Source organism: Anthonomus grandis, chromosome 19 (assembly GCF_022605725.1).
Source record: "Anthonomus grandis grandis chromosome 19, icAntGran1.3, whole genome shotgun sequence".
NCBI classification, from domain to species: domain Eukaryota; kingdom Metazoa; phylum Arthropoda; class Insecta; order Coleoptera; family Curculionidae; genus Anthonomus; species Anthonomus grandis.
In genome coordinates this window covers 2603511-2622484 of record NC_065564.1, presented here as the reverse complement: position 1 = coordinate 2622484, position 18974 = coordinate 2603511, and the positions used below count along the sequence as shown (strand labels likewise).

General features: G+C 37.2%; 1 protein-coding gene across 6 annotated transcripts in view; it reads right to left on the bottom strand.

The window, feature by feature from the left end:
* Positions 1 to 12373, bottom strand: part of LOC126747458 (paired box protein Pax-5) — a 76706-nt gene extending 64333 nt beyond the window's left edge. For 3 of the 6 annotated variants that reach the window (XM_050456121.1, XM_050456117.1, XM_050456122.1), the window contains exon 1: positions 12088 to 12373. The gene's annotated coding sequence lies outside the window, so the exon portion shown is untranslated. The remainder of the gene's footprint in view (positions 1 to 12087) is intronic. The other 3 variants (XM_050456115.1, XM_050456116.1, XM_050456120.1) reach the window with 1 other exon arrangement.
* Positions 12374 to 18974: the final 6601 nt, after the last annotated feature.

The window sequence follows — 18974 nt, the reverse complement described above, 5'->3', positions numbered from 1 at the left end:
AAAGTTTTGCTGCGATTGATTTTCACTTTAAATAACTATTGTAAAGTATTTATTTCTTAATTAAGTACAGCTTGTTTTACTTGTTTATCTAGAATTATCAAGAATTTTCCAGATAGAAGAGTTTTAGTGAGACTAAGTCAGTTAAAGACCAACATTGCTTTAACTCCAAATGGAGTTCCTTGCCTTGTAAAACGGTAAGATCAAGTTCTTTAGGCTGTCAACTCTAAGTGAGGGCAAGAGAATAAATAATTGTAGTTACATGGTACTGCCCCCGTTAGTTCATCACAAAGCGAAAGAAACGCAGTAAGATCCCCAAGAACGACTTTTATACCTTTTTGCGATTAATATCGCGTAGCACCTCCAGATAAGTTTCTCACATGAGAGTCGCGCACCTGTACCTCAGGAATTACTTATTATTACCGAGAACATTACCAGGTATTTTAATAACGTCCCTTGCAAATCTTGATTCTGGTCTTAGATGTACGTACACTCGAGCGGCTTTTTGCTTGGGCTAAATTAAATTGACAACGTTGAAATGTTGTCGAGGATTCAGGTGTTGGGCGCTCAGGGTGCCAATCGATGATAAAAATGGTTAAATAATTTTTTTTTCAAAGACTGTCGTAACTTGACAAAGTAATAAGTAGGTAGCGGTAATCACGAACATTGCCATGGTTCGGTTTAAACAATATTTACGCCGCGTTATTTATAAATAAGTTTGAAAACTATTGTGTAAACTCTGTGCGCGGAATTTTTAGAAAGCATGAAATTTTTGTATGAAAACTTTTGTGTAATCGATTGGGCAACGAGCTCGGCTCGATACGTCAAAAACGGTTTGGAAACTTTATTTAAAAAAAAAATCATAATTCTGCAGCATAAAGTTTTTTTTTGCACAATAGCGTCTTCAATTAATTCAGGATTAAGTTATAATAAGCCTGACAGCCCAGAGGTTCCCTCGCCTCTCGAATTACCTTAAAACCCCAATAAATATTCAATAATTTTTTCGTTTTTTTTTCTTTGCATGAAACATCCAGGCACGTCTTGATTACAGATTTCACCGCGCCACAATCATCCGAAACCTGTAATCTCCGACAATTCTTAGGTTCACAGGATGGAAGTGTTAATATGCAATTACCAGGTAGCTAACAATTTAAAAAGCAATATCTGGCTGACAAAGGCCCCATCGCGAATCGATATGTTTATTCAACGTATTGGTTTTAATAACCGGGGTCCGTGCGGTTTTTGTAATTTTGACCTGCGGTCTGAAGGAGCTGTTTCTAATTTCACAATTTTAATGGACGGTTTACCACCACCGTCTTACCGGGTTAAAATTATAGACCTCGACGTTACCGACCCTATTTGTTTCGTAATTATAACCACGTCCGGCTAATGTCGTTGAAAAACTCGTCTCATGCTCTAAGGTTGCATCAATAAACCCGTATAATAATAACGTTTCGGGTGTGAAAACTCACCATCATCACGACGCCTCTAATTGCGAAATGCAGCAGGGCGTGGGTCCTAGATTTTTCGCGATGACGTCCAGGACGATGATGATGATGATGATGAAGCGGAGTGTAGATGCCAAGAAGGAGTCGGCAGTAGTTAATTCGAGATTGCTTCCATAACAGTACCGGGGTCAAACGAGCGCTGAATTAGACAATAAAATTAAATTGCCTGCCATTCACGGAAGAAATTGGGTACAGATCTTTGCCGGAACCACCGCTTATCCCTCTCAGTACGTTATGTTTGAGTTATGCGGCATTCTAAGTTAATTTTTTACGGGATCCCGTTGCTTCTCAGTTTCTTGAATGAATCTTCTCGCTCTGCTGGTCATCTCGGGAGGAAAAAACCACGGTTTTAAGGTTCTTTAGGTGTGAGAATCCAATATTCGATCTAATCATGCATGGCGCGAACGTAACGGTCGTATTCTTCGATTTGTCGTAATTTTTTTTTCTCTTATTTATGCAAAGAAGCGATCAAAATCGACTCGGAGAGCAATAAGAATAAGCGAGCGAAACGTTTAAGCATTTTACAGAGATTAACTACCTCATTCATGTAGTAACAATAAATTGGCAATAGATAATGTAATTACATGTTTCTTTCTGCCATTAGACCCGATTTATTTCATGTGGGTGTGTCAATTGTAAACGGCCGCGATATATCTCGACAATATTTTACTGCGGCCTAAGAAATTTTCGTAATATTTGAGGCATTTTGCTGACTGATATTGCCAATAATGCGGCGGGTGTTGATATAAACGTTGAATATTGCTTCGTTATGATCGTAACGATTCAATAAAAGTGTGCAGGATTTCGTGTAGAACCTAACTCATTGGATAATTAGTGTTTCACTAAATAAATGACAACTTTTTTAATTGAAGGCCAATTTAGGCTGGTCTTCAACTTAATATTGATATAAGTCTACCAAAAAAGGTCTCTATACTCGATTTTTATTATCCTTTTCAAACACTTTGAGTCAGAAGTTGAGTTAAATGGCAAAATTTAAAAGACTTCAACAGTCAAGTAGGGAAGGAACTTGCTACAAGTTATTTTGGAATAGGACTTTGCTAAAAGGACTTTTGACCTCAAATAATGATCACAGTAGAGCAGGATGGTCTTAACCAACCTTCATAACTCAATCTAGGGAGACTGTGCTACAAATTGAGCTAAACCTCAAAACTTAAATAGGGCAGAAACTTATTCTACCTGGATATTGGAGGGAATTTAAGGCCTTGCTGATAGCCTGTTGATCTCAAATCATGATCTTAGTAAATCAGAAGATCCCTGTAAACAATATCCATTACCCAATCCTTATAGTTTTAGCAAGAATAAAATCGTATAATTCAAAAGACTTCAATAGTCAAGTAGGGCAGAAACTTGCTGTAAGGTTCTTATGGATTAGAAACTATTTGGACTCTGCTGCTCAAATAATGGTCACAGTATAGCAGATTGATCACAGTATTGGAGGGGATTTAAGGCTTTTTTAATGGCTTGTTGATTATTAAACATTGATCATAGTGAAACAGAAGATTCCGATAGCTAATGCGTTTTGGCGGGAAATTTAAATTATTATGCAGATATCAAGTGTTAAAATCAAATTCCGAAAATAATTAAAAAAATGTGCGATTGATGCAAACATTGTGCTAGGAAGAAAATGGGCTGCCAGCCAATGAGGTACAAGTTCTTTCACAAGAAACCCAACGAACTCTTTAGTATTTCTGCTGTGAATGTATAAACGCTATTCTTAGTATTAAATTTCTAGAGCTTAAGAAAAATGTGCAAAAATGGCAAACATGGAGGGTGGACTTAAAAACCTGAAAAAACAAATACAGAAACTTACAACTGCAGAGAAAACTGGGAATGTGAACTACAAAAACTTAATCAATTAATTCAGAGATAGCATTATTAAGCAGCATTAATACACAATCCAAGATTGAAAGTAGAATCAAAGATGTGCAAAACTCTATAAGAAGTTGTGTGAAGGTGTTAGTAGATAATTTGAGTGAAACAAGGCTAAAATCACCAGAAAACAATACGGAAAAGGCTTCGGAAAAAGCGAAATGAGTAGTAGTAGTATTTGTAGCAATCCAGGTAAGCTTTGCTACAAATTGGGCCCAACCTCAAAGACTCAAATAAGGTAGAAACTTAATCTACGGGATTGCTGGGTATTGAAGGGGATTTAAGGCTCTGGTGATAGCCTGTTGATCTTAAATAATGATCTTGGTGCAATAGAAGATTTCTATAACATAGAACCATCAGTAAATCTATAAAATTTCAGTCAGAAAATTATTTAAACCCAAAAATGTAAAAAATTCAACGGTCAAGTAGGGCAGAAACCTGCTGCAGGGTTATTGTGGTTATTGTGCTCTTGACTTCAAATACTCATCATAGTAGAAGGGAATTGAAGCAAAATTCTTTCAACAATTTTTCCAGGTAGATGATCATGTTGTGTTCAATTTCCTGTACTAAAAACAAAATTTGTCCTGGCAGTTAAAAGAAATAAAAATGAAATGCATTCGTGTAGTTAAAAATAAAATCATAAAGAAGTCTTCCAGGATATTGGTCATGATAAATTTTACAGACAGTTGAATAAAAATAGTTGTAATCAAGTGCCTAGAATAGAAACAAAATTTGTCATGGCAGTTGAAAGGAATAAAAACATTATTCTTTCAGGCAGTTGGTAATTTTTATCGTAATTAATTCCCTGGAATCAAAAGAATTTTTGTCCCCGAAGTAAAGGGGATTAAAGGCAAAATTCTTTTGGGCAGTGAATAATTTTTAAAATTGAAAGGAATGTTTTCTAATCAATCCTCATTACGCAACCCAGGTAGACTTTAAAAAATCCCAAAAATTAAAAGACTCAAATAGAACAGAATTTTATTCTACAGGATTACTGGGTATTTCCAGGTTCTGCCAACAACCGGTTGGTCTCATGTAATGATCTTAGTGAAGGAAAAGATTCCTTTAATCGATTTCTATTACCCAATCCATATAGTTTTAGCCAAAAAATTAATAAAACCCTAAAATTTAAAAGACTTTAACAGCCAAGTAGGACAGAAACTTACTGCTAGGTTCTTATAGATTAAAAGCCATTGAGGCTCTGCTAAACGGGCCTGGACTCCATCTAATTATCGCAGTAGAGCAGGAGGATCCTGTAACAAATGCTTATTACTTATTTCAGGTAGACTTTGCTACAAAATGAGTTAGCCCCGACAGAATCAAATAGGGCAGAAACCTATTCTACAGGATTACTGAGTATTGGAGGGGCCTTAGGGCTCTGCTAATAGCCTGTTGATCTCCAATAATGACCCTAGTCTAATATCCATTACTCAATCCATATAATTCTAACCCGAAAATCAGTAAAACACTAAGATTCAAAGAGACTTTAATGGTCAAGTAGGGCAAAAACTTGGTTCTTGTGGATTAGAAATAATTTGGGCTTGGCTGATAGCGGCTGATAGAGTCTTATAACCAAAACCCGTCACTCAATCTATTTAATTTTAACCAGAAAATTAATAAAACCCTAAAATTCAAAAGACTTCAACAGTCAAGTAGGGCAGAAACCTTTTGCTTCCTGTATATTGGAACCTCATTTAGGACCTGCTAGAAAAAGCTGCAGCTCTGTGACTTTCCGAAATCACTGAAACTGACGCATTCCACCACTGATACGATCCGAACAAAGACGAAAAGAACCGTGACACGAAAAAGGTGATTTCCCCCCGAAAGCGACGCGCGGACGCACCGGAAACCGACAAGGTTTTTTTTTTTTAGTTTATTTTAAATCACAATTACGTCGGAATAAAAGTCGGGAAGCGACCGCCCAAACGAATCGCGTCACTTGAAAAACGCGCGAATAAATAAAACGTGACGAATACAGTTCGTTTGGTCCGCTGCCCCCGATGGTAATCATCCGGTCGGCTTTAAAAATGGTTTTATTGTTTATTTCTCACGGGCGATTGTTAAATTTGCCACTTTTTGTTGTCGTTTAAATCTACCCGGGGCCGAGTCCGGGAGTCTCGGAGGCCCTTCGAGGCGACGAACACCCTGTATTTCTCGCGATCGCAATTACAACGATCTGTCGCGGGTTATGAATTACGACGGCCATTTAACGTGCGAGCAAATACCTTTTGCTCCTTTGATGTAATTGATGCGATTAATAGAGTCAATGGATCGTTATTTTATCCGGCTAATCTGCAAAAAGTTTTTAAGTGGATACGAGACGATCGGGGACGGTACCGCATAACTTGTTTATAGCATCGAAGGGTTTAAGACAGGAACCGAATTTATTTAACGGTTAATTAAGCGTAACAAGTTCAACTCTCAATCAAGTCAGTAACCTTATTTCATCAAACTACAAATTCTGCGACTCGTAGTGTTTTATTTCCGTTTACGGCCTTAATTTATGCATGTAATTATCGACTGTTTTTAGTGCACGTAGGAAATTATATTACCTTAAACTATTGCTAATTACTAAAGGAAATTGTTTATAGTTATAGAAATGCTGGTCCCATTACAAAGTTAAAATTGAAAGTTTATCCTTTAGCCACCAGTATTATGCAAAAAGCGAGGCAGATTGACAAGCATCGTCTCTTTCAGAGATTGAAATCTCAAGTACATTCCAGTGTTCGGGCTTCGCATGTATTCATTGCAAAACTACTGCTAAGTAGAAGGTTAAGAATCGTTACGAGCTGACTTAAGTGCCCCTAATTATGTATATAAATGTTTAAATAAAATCCTTAGAAATCGTATGGAATTAGTTAAGCTTAAGCGGCTTGACGTGATTGTCGTCTCCCTTAAAAATATAGATTAAGCTCCTAATACCCAATCGCCTAACAGTTTATATACTATAGGCGTTGCGACACCACCAATGTGATTTATTTGAATTTTCAATGTTTGTTTTTATAACGTTGTATCATGTCGGAGAGTAATTTTCAAGCCCAAGTGCTGTACCCGGTATCGACTTGATCCATCTAAATATTTCAAAGTAATATGGTGCATGGTAGTGCCAACTGGTAATTTCTGCTCTTTAATGTATGGCATTTTGTCGGGTTCGGTTCGTTATGGGTACACCCGGAAGATGATGGGATAATCGGGGGAGTTTTTGGAACGAGCCGGTTTTCAGATTTATGTACTTAGTGAGTCAAACTGACAGGCTCGACTTGTTCTCCGTTTCTGTTGGTGTTAAAATAGATAGGAAAGTAAATTGGTAGACTAGGCTCTACTGCATAAGAATGCATTTAAACATTTTTTTCAAAAACACAATATTGGTTGAGAGATCTTCAAATATTGAGGCTGACACGTTATCTTTTAACTAACGGGCATGTTTTTTTCAAGTTAGCTCTATTTCTATTAGTCGTAGAAAAAATCTTTGGTAAGCAAATAGGTAGATCAGCTCTTGCCCTACAAGAATGCTTCTGAGCACTTTTCTGGAATATCCAATATTCTTCGAGAAATCTTTAAATATTGGGGCTGTCAGTTTATGTTTCAACTGACGGGCACGTTTTTTCCAGTTAGCTCTGTTTCTATTAGTCGTAGAAAAAATATTTGGTAAGCAAATCGGTAGAACAAATCTTGCCGTACAAGAATGCTCCTGAGCATTTTTCTCAAATATTCAATATTTCTCGGGAAATCTTCAAATATTGAGGCTGTCACTTCATCTTTCAAGTGACAGACACGTTTTTCCTAGTTAACTCATTTCCTATTAGTCGTGGAAAAATCTTTGGTAAGCAAATAGGTAATCAGCTCTTGCCCTACAAGAATGCTTCTGAGCACTTTTCTGGAATATCCAATATTCTTCGAGAAATATTTAAATATTGGGGCTGTCACTTTATGTTTCAACTGACGGGCACGTTTTTACCAGTTAGCTCTGTTCCTGTTAGTCCTAGAAAAAATCTTTATTGAGCAAATCAGTAGATCAGGTTTTGTCTTACAAAAATGTTTTTAAGCACTTTTCTTGAATATCCAATATTTGTCAAGAAATCTTTAAATATTGAAGCTGTCACTTCATCTTTCAACTGACGGGGACGTTTTTTCCAGTTAGCTCAGTTCCTGTTGGTCCTAGAAAAAATCTTCAGTAAGCAAATCGGTAGATCAGGTCTTGCCCTACAAGAATGCCTCTAACATTTACTCGAATTCCCAATATTTCTCGAGAAACCTTCAAATATTGAGGCCGTCACATTACCTTTCAAGTGACGAGCAAGTTTTGTCCACTTAGCTCAGTTCCTATTGGTCCCAGAAAAAATCTTTAGTAAGTAAATCGGTAAAATAGGTCTTGCCCTACAAGAATGCTCCTAAGCACTTTTCTCGAATACCCAATATTTCTCGAGAAATCTTCAAATATTAGGGCCGACACCTAATCTCTTACTTAACAGGTACGTTTTTTGCAATTAATTCTATTTTCTATTGGTTTTATATTAAGTAAGCAAACTTGCAGATTGGGGATTGCTACAGCAGAAGCCCAATGGGTATTTATCTGGAAATATTTATCGAGAAATCTCGACGTTTGACACTCGGCTACCTAATGTATTGTTTATGCTTGCTTTAACCGACTAGACAAAGCCGCACCGGAAGCGTCCTAATTATAATTCAAAAACTAATTTTAGCAATGATATCAAAAGCGTTATATTACAGGGTTATCGGCTTGACCTTGGCTGTCAAAATAATCCTCCGACATACGCGGTAGATTCTACCGAAAGTTCACCTTGAAAACCGCCGAAAATTTAAAATTTATTTATGTGCTTCGTTGGTACATTGTAAACTAATTATTTTGCGAGACATGCGACGCTTTTAGTGCCACTTAACGCTTGTAAATCATTTCGCTAATTGTCCCGAGCAAACAACCGATAGATAAGAAATGTCAACGACTACTTGTATTTCTTGCTCCCTGCCCAAGGCACGTACAAATGTGCGAATTGATTTATAGATAACGCCATTTTGTTGAATAAAACAGGTGTATCGATGATGAGCTTGGAAGGACAGCTCCATATGGTATCATTAGGCTCAAAAATTAGCTCGAAGAAAGCTCGGCACCCCCTCTGTTTACCTGGGATTATCGATTTCACCCTTATGGTCTTCTAGCGAACAACAAAACCTTTAATAAAGCCCGCGTATGTGAAAGTCTTTTATGTAGAATGCGTTTTTGTTGCCTTATCGTGTAAACTAATTAATTCCCCTCCTCCCGGAAACGATTTCCGTTTTTGTCTCTATCGATAGTTGTTTCAATTCGGTAAAAACCGCGTGCGGATTATTAAATTTTAAATTGAAAATCGGGTGTCGTGAATTCGATAATTGAATCCGAGAAGGTGAAGGTGTCGATTTACTTTTACACGCGTTCCTTTCTATATCATTTGTTTGGTTTTTTTTTTCCAAGTCTTATCCAAGAGAATTCCCGGTCGACTGAGAGAGATGTTCGACTAAAAGCGGGATTAATCTTCTAAATGGCTGTCGGAAGTCTCTGCTATGCGTTACGCCCGTTACACCTTATAAATCTACTCGAGTTTTGAGTTTTTTTTAATTCAATATTTTAAGAGAAATCTCAAAATTTAATGGTTGACACTTGAAGTCTTATTAGACGAGCAGGTTTTTCTGGTTTATGTTTTCTTCTATTGACGCTACGAAAAATGTTGAGTAAGCAAACTTATATGTAAATTAGAGTCTCATCTACCACAATGCTTCCAATCATTTATGTCAACTTAACAATGCCAATTTAACAGTGGGCATTTGAACTTTTATCTGACGAGCACTTTTTTTCGATTTATCTCGGTTTCTGTTGGCGATACAAAAAATCTTTAGGTTACGAAATTGTAGATTAGCTTATTGTCTCGAGAAAACTTAACTTTTAACAGTAGGCACTTCAACTTTCATTTGACGAGCACGTTTTTCCCATTTATCTCCATTTCTATTGGTCCTACAAAAAAATCTTAAATAAGTAAACTTGGCAATTAGGGCATGTGCTATTTTTCAAAAACCCAATATTTCTCAAGAAATCTTAACTTTTAACAGTAGGCACTACAATTTTCATCTGACGGGCACGTTTTTCTCACTTATCTCCATTTCTATTGGTTCTACAAAAAAATCTTAGGTAAGCAAACTTGGCAATTGGGGCCTGTGCTACCAGAATGCTTCTAAGCATTTTTTTCAAAAACCCAATATTTCTCGAGAAATCTTAACTTTTAACAGTGGGCACTTCAACTTTAATTTGACGAGCATGTTTTTCCCATTTATCTTCATTTCTACTGGTCCTACAAAAAAATCTTAAGTAAGCAAACTTGGCAATTAGGGCCTGTGCTACCGAAATACTTCCTAGCATTTTTTTCAAAAACCCAATATTTCTCGAGAAATCTTAATATTTAACAGTGGGCACTTCAACTTTAATTTGACGAGCACCTTTTTCCCATTTATCTCAATTTCTATTAGTCCTATCAAAAAATCTTAGGTAAGCAAACTTGGCAACTAGGGCCTGTGCTACCGAAATGCTTCCTAGCATTTTTTTCAAAAACCCAATATTTCTCGAGAAATCTTAACTTTTAACAGTGGGCACTTCAACTTTTATCTGACGAGCACGGTTTTCCCATTTATCTCCTTTTCTATTGGTCCTACAAAAAAATCTTAAGTAAGCAAATTTGTCAACTAGGGCCTGGGCTATCAGAAAGCTTTCTAGTATTTTTCTCGAGAACCCAATATTTCTCGAAAAAATTTAACATTCAGCAATTGCCACTTAAATTCTCCTCTGACGAGCACGTTTTTCTAATTTCTCTCCTGCGTTATCGGTTATACAAGAAACTTTAATTAAGCAAACTTTTAAATTAGAGCCTGCCCTAACCAAATCTGATAAGAACTTTGCTGGTAACCCCAATATTTCTCAAAAATTCTCGTTCCGCTCCACTCGATTTATCATCTCCTGTTCGACGATCATTAAAAGGTAAAATGTGAGATGTTTGTTTCTCGACATCATCATCTAATCGACACACGGACGTAAAGAATGGGCTTCTGGGTCGTTATGGGTCGTAACCATATGGTTAGCGCGCGCCATACGAGTCTACCTGGAGCCCAGGAGATGTTTTCGTGGTGCTCTATGACAGATCTGAAGCGGTGACATCTGTCTCGAGTTTTGTGCGAAGATTGATTCGGGTACGCCAAACCATAAGGAAGTGGCCAAGACTGTTAATTTACTGAACTGATTGTGTTCTTTCAGGTTAAAGTTAATGTAGAATTATTCCATGAAAAGACAACTGCTGCCTGAAAGAAATACAACATGACTGTCTTAAGTAAACAAGAAAATTAAGGAGTGAGTGTGTTCCAAATAAACCTAATGAATAATAATAACCATAATGAACCTAAAAGTAAACATGGTTATTTACGAAGCCTTTCCAGTCTTTTATCGTGGCTCTTGTATGAAATAATTACCGGGTGCTATTATAAAATACGATATTTTTACCCGGGCGATGCAAATTGACGTTTTTAAACACAATATCATTGATTAAGTGAATTTTTTAGACCCAGATCTCGGGGATAATACCATACTTTATGCGGTAGTAAATTAATGCCGACATGCGTCGAAGTGTTTTGCAATCATAACAGAGGGGAGTTTTTGCATAAGAAGAGAAGAAAAAATCGGAATAATGTTGAATTCGAGGCACGAATACCAAGAGATTGAGATACACTTTGCTCCCTCTTTGTACTGGTATGAATAACAAATTTCGCAGCTTGTGAATACAATAAAACGGCGGAATAAACTGTCTGTTGTGTCAGAGATATTCAATTTTATTCAAATATCGATTAAATTGACTTGGAATGGTTCGGTTGCCTGGAATTAACTCAAAAATTAAATGCAGCTACCAAGAAACTTAAAAGGATATAACATTAATTTGTAGCTAACAAAAAATAACTTCTATTACCTGGAGGAGGCTCAAATGAATATACAAAACTGACTTTGACTGTCTGAAATCGTTACAAAAAGTCTCTCAAACAATTTTTTGAAATTCGTCGTGTCATCTTCGGGGTATCGTGCTCCCATTAACGCCTATGCAGAGAAAATCAATTTAATCCAATTATCAGAAAAGACTCAATTGAAATTCGGTCTTTTATTGATCAAACGGTCCAAATTGAATACTGAAACAGTTTTTTTTATTATTTTTATTGTCGCTATTAATTCGAATGGTTTTCGAAGGAACCACGTTTTTGGAGGTTTTTTTCTTTTGTTACTAATTTAATTTCGACGGCGGTTGATTTCACGGTCCCTTTTGTCGGTTTTCTTAACTTGAAAAATTGTTTTTTTTTGTTCCAAGTTCTGTACTGAATTATCATGCAATGAAGGACTTATCAGTCAAGTTCGTTTGGACCCGCATAAGTCTAAACTGATTAAAGTTCAAAGCTGGTTCAATGTTATATAGCGCCAAAGTTTATTATTATAGTTCCGTATTTTTCAATTTTATTTTTTTTGGTCTAATGAGAGCTTTAGAGGCACTTTCCACATATGTGGAAAATTTTCCAAAAAAATTTTGTACATTTCAAAACTATATTTAAACTAGAATCTTCTTATAAAATTGTTGGAACAATTTTTCCTCCTTAGGCTACATTAAATTACACTTACCTTTAAAGAAACCCCGGGAACAACGAAAAAAAACTGTCCAAACTTTTCCACCTCACAGTATTAATCCAGTAAAAAACGCGGCCTGTTTTTACCACTCAACACTCACCAAAAAAAAATAAAATAAAAATTCATATTTTCTCGCACGTACCTCGGGCACAGTCGAGTAAGTCACAAAAAGTCACTCCGGGGTGGTACGTAAAAGAGAGCATGTGACGTCAATCGGAACCAAGAAAGCAAAAGGTACCACTTTGACTGGCGGCGAGCGACTGTAGCGGTCACTGAGTAGCGAGTTACTCTGTTATGGTTGAAGAAATTGTGGTGCACCTGTTGCTATTGGTGGGGGTTCCCTAACAACTCTTTTCGGCGATTTAAAATCGAGCCTTTTTTTTCATTTACCACCCCTCCTATGTAGATAGGATGGTACCTCCGTATACGTTTCGCTAGGCGAAGAAGTCATTTAGATGAGGACTGTCTGCGGTGGAACATAGACTAGGATGGGATACCTCATCATGATAATCATCTTTGATATACTAGATGAGGTAGAGAAAAGATTATGAAGGGAAGCCAAGAAATTAGAGGATTTCCAATTTACAAAAATTGGCACTTAGCTTCACCATTTCTCATAATCATAAAGATTGATTCACTAACCTTGATTTTTCAACTGAAATCGTTTAAATAAAATGTACTTTACTATAAGCATCATGTTTTTAAGGTTCATTGTAATAAAACACGAATTTGATAATAAAAAAATGATTTCGCGGCGCGTATCCTTTGATCTTTGTGCAACTTGTTGGCGCCCAACGCTGAGGGTCATAAAAACTTAACAGGAGATTCTGAAGAACTCCTATGAAATGCCATAATTTATGTATATAAGAAAAAAATATTCTAAAACCATCAAGTTTCTGCCAACAACACACAACATTGTTCTAAATCACCACAAAGTCGTATATCTTCGGCATATTCTGTTCCGATGGTATATTCTAGGTATAGATAGGTAGTACCAGCAGTACTGGCGGACAGGATATCAAATGATATGGTTTGATGACTCGGCATGACGAACTCTTTTTACGATCCTATTGTTTTATTCGGTTCGTATTCTCTCTCTCTTGTGTGCCGTTGCCATCAGTACGACTAAAATAACATTATTTATATGACGTATACAGGGTGTCTCGGGTCTCCCTATCTACGTTATCACGCAATTAACTCGTTAATAATCAGAAATTAACTACGAGGAAGAGCGAATAAATAATCGGACTGGTAGCGGCGCGACATGCCCCGTATATTATCCCGATATACATATCGTCCGACAACCGGTGGCAAATATCGATGATTTATCGAATAAATTAACGCCAACAGAATTTATCGTTGGAAGTCACATGGCTTCAGTATAATAAGGGTGGTACCGTCGAAAATTTGAAGGATCGAATTTTCGGGACGGTTTGACCCGTGGGGCGCCCCCCGGGGGCCCCCCCCGTTCCGGTGGCGGGTACCACCCGAATTATGTCGACGCGCCGCGGTACTGCCGAAAGGAGGCGGTAAAAGTGCGCGACCAATCGCGGAGCGTCGGGCGTGTCATAAAGCACCCGGATATTTTCGGTGTGTTGTCTCGCGTTCGTCAAACGGAGAGACGGAGACAGAATAAAAATTCGTCTTTATTTTTTTCTTAGGTTCGAATATAATTTCGATGAAGATCTACGAAGGGTACTGGCTTTTTGAGTCCAGTAAGACCATACAGACAGTCTTGGTAATAATCAGGATATGACAACTTTGACTTTTAAATGTTTTCAGTTCTTCTTAGATCCTCATGTTTTTGTAATTTATAGGGTGGAATGTTGCCGCTGGTTCAGTTGGTTCGATATCGAATTCCATGCACGGTGGTACCAGAAAAATTAAAAATTACAAATAAATAACAGGAAAATCAAGGGCTGTATATTATTATCCTAAGGTTCTGGCAAATTTTCGTCCTTTTTAAGCCAATTCAAGATATTACTAGCCCTACTGAAATGTCACATTATAGACCTATAAGTATTCTACCAACAGCATCAAATGTAGAAAAAATTATTAAACTCCAATTAAATAAATACTTCTACTACCCCCTATACAGTCAGGTTTGCCACAGATATTTTTAGAGCTACTTATAAGGGTCTTAACACCTGCTTGACATACAGATAGTCGTAGTAATTTTTAGAGACCGATTTCGAAACTTCTAAATGTCTTCAGATCGTCTTACAACCTCGTGTTTTTGTAACTTATGGGGTGGGATGTTACTGCTGGTTCTGTTTGTTCGATATCGAATTCCATGCACGGTGGTACCAGAAAAATTAAAAATTACAAATAAATAACAGGAAAATCAAGGGCTGTATATTATTATCCTAAGGTTCTGGCAAATTTTCGTCCTTTTTAAGCCAATTCAAAATATTACTAGCCCTACTGAAATGTCATATTATAGACCTATAAGTATTCTACCAACAGCATCAAAAGTTCTAGAAAAAATTGTTAAACTCCAAATAAATAAATACTTCTACTACCTCCTATAACAGAGACTTGCTTGACATACAGATAGTCGTAGTAATTTTTAGAGACCGATTTTGAAACTTCCACATGTCTTCAGGTCTTCTTATAACCTTGTGTTTTTGTAACTTATGGGGTGGGATGTTGCTGCTGGTTCATTTGGTTCGATATCGAATTCCATACACGGAGGTACCCGAAATGTTCCAAACTTTGACAGTCGATAACAGGAGAACCAAGGGCTGTATTTTCATAATTCCATCGGTTCTTGCATATTTTCTTCCTTCTGAATCCAATAAGTCTATCCACAAGATCGTAGCTATAATAGTTTTCCAAGATCTCAAAAATGTTGAGGTCAATTTTGGGTCTAAAAAAAATTGTCAAAAAAGTGAGTTTTTAAAGATTACTCAAACTCTATCATAACCCTGATAGTCATGTAACTTATAGAGTGAGTTAAGGGCTCTGATAGGTTCATTAAGAAAAAGATGCACCCCATTCTCTTTCGGTATTTTCGTAATTGGATCACCTGGTATACAGCAATATTTATAGATTATCTGCAAATTTCCATGTTGGCTTGATTAAGAGAATTAATTTTTATAGGGTTATTATGATAATTTTTTTTTTTTAATATATATCTTTTCTTATATACTTTTGTTTTGTTTCAGAAGCAGCACAACGGATCTTTAATTAATCACATGCATTGAAACACATGTAAGTTTTTCTCAGTTATAATTTTGTAAGTAAGTATTGCTAAATTTATCTAATTCTATGTTTATTTGTATAAAATATACCATCAACCATTCGTTAGTTATGAATGTTTAGAAGGAAATCAGAAGCAAATTATTACCATAAACTCATTAATAAACGTTCCCCAAAGGTATATACCATATCACGAAGGCATTCGCTAATGAATTTCCTTTAATAAAATATCGATTAAAACCGCGATTCGTCTTCTTTCTCACGGACACACGCGTCGTTCTCAAAAATCGACCGATTTCTATTCTCGAATTGTCGAAAGGGCGTAAAAAAGTCGAAATTGTCGTTTCATTCGATGGCCGCAACAAAAAGTCACCGAGGACAAGAAGAGGTAGTAGAATGAACGATGTAGTCGCGATAATGACCATGATCAGCGATTGATTTTATGATATTTAAACCCTCTTCTAACGAGTACAAGTGCTGGGTTAATTATTATTATTTTGGTTATAGAACCTACTGGTAACTAAAGAGCTTAACGCATAAGACTTAAAATATTTACTTACGTGGTATTACTCGCCGGATACGACCCACCATTTAATAGATAATAAAAACTCTATATAAGGCTAATAGAATTTATTTTATCCATCGTATCCCGCTAGTTACATTAGTTTTAATGCTTCTTATCTCTATTTCTTTCCGATTTTTAGACCGAAACAATCCGTCTTATTAGCGAATAAATCATTTTTTTTTAGTCGAGATGCGCAGGTGTGCCTCCTCACAGAACGATATCGGGAATAATTAATTAGTACAAGACGTAACGTAATAACAAAGAGGTCACTTCCGTGTATCCACCCGAGATGTTTTACACCGTAATTCTTAACATTAGGTCGATAAGTCAAAGTTACGAGCCCATTTATGAAGTATCCTACTGTTTTAGCGGGCTATTTTCATACTTTCTTGATAGAAATGCTGTAAATCAGTTTCGCGGTATTGCTGGCCGCGCATGGGTCTTTTTTGTATTATTTTGTACACAGTTTGCGAGGTATTCCGCCATGTTAGGGGACAAAATTTGAGTATTCTTAAGTGCTATAATTCCTAAAAATCTCGCATTTTTAGGGTCCTTTTTTGGGCTCAAAAACAAGGTCAAAAAGTGACTATTCCGAATTTTCAAAGTGCTCTTATTCCCTTATTTCTGATCGAATCCTGTTATAACCCGGTGTTTTCGTAATCTAGGTGACACGATGAAGATGCTGGTATACTTAGTTTGATTTCGAAAAAATTCAATTTTTGGTGAAAAAATTCGATACGGGGGGGTATACCCGAAAAATGAAAAAGTCCAAACTTTGAAGGTCGATATCTCGGCTTCTATGGGAGCTATCGGGAAAATTCCAACGGTTTTGTCTTAGTTTCGTCATTTTGAATCCAACGAGACCATCCCCAAGGTCGTAGCTCTTCTAATAGCTGAGATATGGCATTTTTGATGCCCATTTTTGGCCTCAAAAACGGACGTCGAAAACCGACTTTCTCAGGATTTTCAAAGTGCTCTCATTCCCTTAGTTCTGCTCGGATCCTGTTATAACCCGGTGTTTTCGTAATCTAGGTGACCCAAATAAGACGCTGGTATACTTAGTTTGATTTCGAAAAAAATCAATTTTTGGTGAAAAAATTCGATACGGGGGGGTATACCCGAAAAATGAAAAAGTCCAAACTTTGAAGGTCGATATCTCGGCTTCTATGGGAGCTATCGGGAAAATTCCAACGGTTTTGTCTTAGTTTCGTCATTTTGAATCCAACGAGACCATCCCCAAGGTCGTAGCTCTTCTAATAGCTGAGATATGGCATTTTTGATGCCCATTTTTGGCCTCAAAAACGGACGTCGAAAACCGACTTTCTCAGGATTTTCAAAGTGCTCTCATTCCCTTAGTTCTGCTCGGATCCTGTTATAACCCGGTGTTTTCGTAATCTAGGTGACCCAAATAAGACGCTGGTATACTTAGTTTGATTTCGAAAAAAATCAATTTTTGGTGAAAAAATTCGATACGGGGGAGTATACCCGAAAAATGAAAAAGTCCAAACTTTGAAGGTCGATATCTCGGCTTCTATGGGAGCTATCGGGAAAATTCTAACGGTTTTGTCTTAGTTTCGTAATTTTGAATCCAACGAGACCATCCGCAAGGTCGTAGCTCTTCTAATAGCTGAGATATGGCATTTTTGATGCCCATTTTTGGCCTCAAAAACGGACGTCGAAAACCGACTTTTTCAGGATTTTCAAAGTGCTCTCATTCCCTTAGTTCTGCTCGGATCCTGTTATAACCCGGTGTTTTCGTAATCTAGGTGACCCAAATAAGACGCTGGTATACTTAGTTTGATTTCGAAAAAAATCCATTTTTGGTGAAAAAATTCGATACGGGGGGGTATACCCGAAAAATGAAAAAGTCCAAACTTTGAAGGTCGATATCTCGGCTTCTATGGGAGCTATCGGGAAAATTCCAACGGTTTTGTCTTAGTTTCGTCATTTTGAATCCAACGAGACCATCCCCAAGGTCGTAGCTCTTCTAATAGCTGAGATATGGCATTTTTGATGCCCATTTTTGGCCTCAAAAACGGACGTCGAAAACCGACTTTCTCAGGATTTTCAAAGTGCTCTCATTCCCTTAGTTCTGCTCGGATCCTGTTATAACCCGGTGTTTTCGTAATCTAGGTGACCCAAATAAGACGCTGGTATACTTAGTTTGATTTCGAAAAAAATCAATTTTTGGTGAAAAAATTCGATACGGGGGGGTATACCCGAAAAATGAAAAAGTCCAAACTTTGAAGGTCGATATCTCGGCTTCTATGGGAGCTATCGGGAAAATTCCAACGGTTTTGTCTTAGTTTCGTCATTTTGAATCCAACGAGACCATCCCCAAGGTCGTAGCTCTTCTAATAGCTGAGATATGGCATTTTTGATGCCCATTTTTGGCCTCAAAAACGGACGTCGAAAACCGACTTTCTCAGGATTTTCAAAGTGCTCTCATTCCCTTAGTTCTGCTCGGATCCTGTTATAACCCGGTGTTTTCGTAATCTAGGTGACCCAAATAAGACGCTGGTATACTTAGTTTGATTTCGAAAAAAATCAATTTTTGGTGAAAAAATTCGATACGGGGGAGTATACCCGAAAAATGAAAAAGTCCAAACTTTGAAGGTCGATATCTCGGCTTCTATGGGAGCTATCGGGAAAATTCTAACGGTTTTGTCTTAGTTTCGTAATTTTGAATCCAACGAGACCATCCGCAAGGTCGTAGCTCTTCTAATAGCTGAGATATGGCATTTTTGATGCCCATTTTTGGCCTCAAAAACGGACGTCGAAAACCGACTTTTTCAGGATTTTCAAAGTGCTCTCATTCCCTTAGTTCTGCTCGGATCCTGTTATAACCCGGTGTTTTCGTAATCTAGGTGACCCAAATAAGACGCTGGTATACTTAGTTTGATTTCGAAAAAAATCCATTTTTGGTGAAAAAATTCGATACGGGGGGGTATACCCGAAAAATGAAAAAGTCCAAACTTTGAAGGTCGATATCTCGGCTTCTATGGGAGCTATCGGGAAAATTCCAACGGTTTTGTCTTAGTTTCGTCATTTTGAATCCAACGAGACCATCCCCAAGGTCGTAGCTCTTCTAATAGCTGAGATATGGCATTTTTGA